We start from the raw sequence: 6,000 nt of genomic DNA on the forward strand, positions 1-6,000 counted from the left end.
TTGAGCCCGAACGACATGGTCATGTAGCAGTAGGCGCCAAAAGGCTTGATAAAAGATGTCTTGATCTGATCGTCCTTTTTGAGAGCGATCTGGTGATAACCAGAGTAGCAATCGAGAAAGGAAAGCAGCTCACAATCGGCGGTTGAATCTACGAAAAACATGGGGCTATTATTTCATGCTTGTTATGTAGCGGTTGAATCTACGACATGGTCATGTAGCGGTTGAACACAAAAACATGCTTGTTAGGTTTTATTTCATCCACCAAATAAATGCTCCAAGTTCTTGTAAGCTATGTCTTAAGGTTCTATTGCAGAAAAGAGACATGGGGCTATACAAAAGTTATTCTTAAAAAAAGAGAAAAGAAAGAAAAAAGAGTTGAAAAAAATAGACAAGTGTCCGAGATATCTAAAACAATGGGTAGTTAGATGCCCACCTGAAAAGAAAAAGAGAGATGAATAAGTGTTGACGTTAGTTATCATCCAACATAAATAGTCAACTTTACTTGTATAAATGCATAAACATGATCACCAACATAGACGCAGGGGTTTAAACTGATAATTTCCAAAAATTTTGGTGAATCTATTATTTCAGCAGGGTTTATCTAGAAAACCGTCAAAGAGGATCAAATCATCAAATAAAATCATGCTTATCCATAGCGAAATCAACGCTAGAAGGTTCCAGAAGACTCAAGAGGACTTCACACTGAAGCGAGGGCCAAGCCACTGCCAGGTGGGGTCGGCTGGCCCCACCTAGAGGTCGCTAACCCCTAGGGGACCCACCTGTCAGCCTCCTTCATATGTTGGTTTCTCACCATCTCGTAGGATGCATCTACGCCGTCCTTTAAGTCGGTTTGATCCAAGGGCTCACGCTGGACGCTCTGGCCTACATAACCAACCCCTGCCCCCCCCTCCAGGGCATGCTGCCATAAGTCAAGATCAGGCTAGAAATTAGGGTTTCTAGAGAGAAGAGAATAGAGCTCCAATTCTTCAAGTTTCTAGTATAGGCTAGCTAGCAAGGTTCAAGTAGAGTTTGAGCTATCGCTCAGGATTCCGGATCTACCGTCTAGAGACTAGTATAGCCATTGCATCTCTTTTATTTATGACTTTGTGCTACTTCAATATTATGTTGCTATTGATTATGTTCCTAGTTTGCTCTAGTAATATGCTTGATATAGTTATGATTGATGATGAATATATGCATATGTTCGCAAAGCTCTTAGCTTAGTACTCGAGTGAGTTAAGTGGTCGACATTATGTAAGCATGGTGCTTAGATATTGTTTGCCTGCAGATGCCTTCTACACTCTAGGTCATGTGGTAGATCGTGGATGTGACACTCCCGTTGAGTCCTTTGTAGTCCACTCCCCGTTTGTAGAGCATGTAGAACATGATTGCGAAGGAAGACAAGCTCTGTTCTTAATCTTCCTTAGTAATGTTCCTTATGCATAGATCCAAAGTTAGTTATACTATAGATGAGAGTGTACATACTTGGGTGTATAAAAGACTTAGTATATAAGTAATGACTTATGAATCTTTTGCTCTTAACAAATCTCCTGCTTAGCCTTACTATATTTTATGAGTATCTATTTCTATCTCTAGAATACCAGTATTACCTTACACTTATCATTTATTTATCACTTGACTTACCCCTGCCATAGCATGAGGTGGTTTTATCATAAGTATACATATTTGTCAATATCTCTATGCCAACATAACCCCATAGCTCCTCCCTGTGGATAAAATATAAATAATGATACTTGGTATACTCCCGGGTGAAATGCTACAATGGTATATTATCTGTGCACTTGCTGATACCTTATATATATAGTTTACAAGTGTTTTCATAATTACCAACAACATATTTTTGGCATCATGCTAGGAATGACAACTTAGTTAAGGGTGATGCTAAGAAATGTGAACAAGCATTTCTAGGCGCCGTTGCCGGGGAGGGGCACATGGCTAAGAGAATTGACCAAATAAATACTTATTGATAAAATCATACCTTCTGCTTTAGCAGGCTTACCCTTGTTTGTCTTTGTTCATATCTTATATAGGGTATTGCAGGATTGGTTGTGATTCAATAATTTCTATCAATCAGAATCAACTGAATTAAGAGGAAGCTCAACACCAGTTTCTGAAGCTATGGCTGACAAGACTCTACGTGAATTCTCTGCTCCAAGCACCGAGAACATTCGCACTGGACCAACACACAAAACCGATAATCTTGAGTTTGAGCTCAAGCCAAGCCTCATCAACATGGTGCAAGCTACCCCATTCAGCGGAAAGGCACATGAAGATGCTAGTGCTCATCTTCAGAATTTCCTAGAGATAAGTAGCATGGTCATCATCAAGGACGTTGTTCAAGACATCATACTACTCTGCTTCTTTCCATCCTCACTTGTGGGAAGAGTGAAGCAGTGGTTCTACACCAACAAAGATCACATCAATACATGGCAAAGTGTTCAAAGGCCTTCCTAGAAAATTTTTTCCCTATAGGCAAGACCAATGCCTTAAGAGGAAAGATTTCAAATTTCCAACAACAGAAAGTAGAGACCATTCTAGAAGCATGGGAATGTTTTTAAGAATATGTTTCAGATTGCCCTCATCATGGAATGAAAGATTGGTTGCTCATGCAAAGTTTCTACCATAGATTAACTCAGAAAGCCCATGAACAACTCGATGCCACTACTGGAGGATCATTTATGTCACTCACCCTTGGAAAAGCTGAAACTCTTATGGAAAAGATAGCCTCTAATCAAGGCTAGTCATCATGCAATATTCAATCTTACAATAAGAGCAAAGAAGTACCCGAAGAGGTGTGTGCACTATCAACCAAGATGGACTTACTGTTGAGTTGGCTCGAACAGCGAGACAATTAGAAGAAAGATCATTAGGCCATTCAAGATGCTTTCAGTGCTCAAAACACATGTGGAGAGTATTTGGGGATTGAATTCCCTAAATATCAAGAGGATGCAAACATCATCATCAACAATTTTGCTCCACAACAACAGAGACAAGGATGGAAATAACAACAACGGTCAATTTATCAAGGTAAGTACCTAGGTAATTATTATAAGTCTTCCAATCCTAAGCAACCATCCTTAAGAGATTTAATCTTAGAACAAGCTAGGATTAATGAAAATATTTCTAAAAAGCTTGCTTTTAATGACAAGGTCCTAGAAAATATAAATACTAAAATGGATAGTTTTTCTTCTGCCATACAAGACCAACTTAACTATAATAAAAAGATATAATCTCAATTAGCCCAGTTAGTCGCTGCTCTACCTTTTGCCACTAACCTTGAGAAGGTCAATGCCATAACCACAAGAGGTGGCAAGTCTACTCGTGATCCGCCATATCCGACAAGGACAGGTAAGAAACCAGTGGAAGTGTAGGAAGAGGAAAAGAAGGACGAATAAGAAGTTGGGCCACAAGAGCAAGATTTACAACAAAATTTTCATGACATGACCCTCCTACCATTTCCACATAGAAATTAAAAAGCTAAAATGGATGAGCAGTTTGGTAAGTTTGTAGAGGTAATTCAAAAGTTATATATCAATATTCCGTTGCTAGATGCCATACCGGTGCCTACCTATGTGAAGTATCTCAGAGACATCCTCAATAACAAAAGACCACTGCCTTCCACTGAGGTAATCAAGTTAACGGAGGAGTGTAGTGCGGCCATCCTAAACAAAGCACCTATCAAGAAGAAGGATCCAGGATGTCCCACTATCGATTGTTCGATCAGGAGCCAAAATTTTGAGAATGCGTTATGCGATCTTGGAGCAAGTGTCAGTGTCATGCCTAAGAATGTCTTCGATAAGCTCAACTACTCAATGCTCACACCAACATCAATGTGTTTGCAACTAGCCGACCAATAGGTCCGCTACCCTGTAGGAATCGCTGAGAATATTCTGGTAAAAATATAAAATTTCTTTGTTCCTATAGATTTTGTGGTACTTGACATGTAGGAGGACATGAAGACACCACTCATTTTTGGGAGACCCTTCCTGAACACTACAAATGCACACATTGATATCAGAGTCGGAGAGATCAAATTCCATATTAACGAAAAGGAAGAGCGGTTCACTTTCAAGCCAAGACCGGAACGATGCTCCAATTTGGAGTGTCTTGAGAAGCAAGTATCAGGGTCTTCATCTCTAGGACCGAAGGATACACTTGAAGAATGAACCCAAACGGAGAAGTCCGATTCGGCGGACTCAAAATTTTGAACCCTCGCCTAGAGGTAACTCGGTAGTTATCCATATTTACTTTTCACATTACATTTTTACTTTGGCATATTTACTTCTTAAAATTTTTAATAGAAAAATGAAATAAACAATTCTCATCATGGCATACTAAAAATTCAAGCCCCATGTAAATAATTTTTACAGAGCATAAAAACCCCGTAAGAAATATTTAATGTGGAGGCATAAATATATATAAAAATATATATCATCATTCATCTTCTCATATTTCATAGTTTCACAAAAGTAATTTTGCATTGCATTTTTATACATGTATACAGTAGAAATACGGGAGACACATGGGGTCCACTCAACCACCACCCATCACTTCCATTTCCACTCAACCTCCATTATTCACCTCCATTCCCACTCAACTCCATTCTGTCATATCTCCATCGAAAGAAGCACCGATGGAGCTGATATTTTGCTTAAGGGTGAAGAAAAGATCCACCAGGAAAATGGAGAGGCCATTTGGCCACCTTGTGGGGCTGGCTGGCCCCACCACTAGGTCGGCTAGCCTACTGCTTCCCCCTCTATAAATCCCACTCCTTCCTTGCTGCTCTCGGCCTCCAACACAACACAAGGCAACCACCTAAGTTGAAATTCTAGAAGCAAAATTCATAGTTGAATTTCCTTTGTTAGAGGTAGTGTTGGAGAAAGGAAGAGTGTGAGAAAGTTTGAGTGTGAGAGTAGTGCAAAAATCTTGAAAAAGCGAGGAAGAGGTGATGCTGAAATTTAAGCAAGAAAATTAGAATTTAAGAGTGGTAGCGCTATCGAAATCAAGAGAGGAAATTAAAAAGAATTAGGGTGGAAGACATGCCAAAATATGTATTAGAATATTCACTAGGCAATCTCTAGACGACTAACTTTTGGAATGGCTAAACCACTAACATTTTTATTTTTATAATCCTGTTCCACGAGTTGTGTTGTCTTTTGTCTATTTTACAAAAAAATGAGCAAGATCGCCGGCAAGCTCAAGCGGGCGATATCGTTCCGTTCAACAAGAAGTTCTTCGTTCCTAGCAAGCACCGACATGGAGGTTGATCCTTCGTCTCCCGCTATTGGAGCACCATCCCGATCAGCCCCCATGGAGAGGAAGGTTCTTCTACAAGAAAAGCAGCTCAAGCTCCGAGATGATAGGGGGAAGAACATCTATAAGAAGCTGAAGGGACAGGATTTTGTCCTCACCCCTGCCTTCGATCCAGCCCTACTGCAGTCCATAGGTATGGACTCCAAATTTGAACTTATTTTCAAGGCCGTAGGATGGGAGGATCCATGGGAAATAGATGAATCAGGGTGCAAGCTTTTGACTATTGAATTTTTATGCACTTTACAAACCACCGACTCGGAAGTCTCATTTAGGTTCTTTGGGAAAGAATTTTCTTTTCCCTGGAAGAACTTTAGTGAGCTTCTAGGATTCCGTACTCAGTGCATAATTGATGTAGACTTAGCTATACAAGACTTTGATAGGAATAAGTTTTGGAGGGAGATATCGAAAGAAATTGTTTGCTACCGCCCTCGAACCAATGACATTCACCACCCTACTTTGCGGTTCATGCACAAATGGCTAGGATTTTCTCTTTTTCCTAGAAATGATTTCCGCATAGTTAGGAATGATGAACTAAAGTTATTATATGCCATGGTTAAAAGAAAGAAGGTTTCACCAATAAAATTTATGATGACACAATGGGCAGAAATTCCTAGACTTAAGGGAGATGTTGGGTGCACTTCTTTGGTCACCCGCATAGCTAGCAAT

General features: G+C 39.9%; 1 non-coding gene across 1 annotated transcript; it reads right to left on the reverse strand.

Annotated features, from left to right (window-relative positions):
* Positions 1–2,503: 2,503 nt before the first annotated feature.
* LOC136519323 (small nucleolar RNA R71) lies at positions 2,504–2,610 on the reverse strand. The gene has a single exon (XR_010774873.1). It is a non-coding gene; the product is annotated as a small nucleolar RNA R71 (small nucleolar RNA).
* Between the last annotated feature and the right edge of the window lie 3,390 nt (positions 2,611–6,000).

This window comes from Miscanthus floridulus, chromosome 17 (assembly GCF_019320115.1).
Source record: "Miscanthus floridulus cultivar M001 chromosome 17, ASM1932011v1, whole genome shotgun sequence".
In the NCBI taxonomy this organism is placed as follows: domain Eukaryota; kingdom Viridiplantae; phylum Streptophyta; class Magnoliopsida; order Poales; family Poaceae; genus Miscanthus; species Miscanthus floridulus.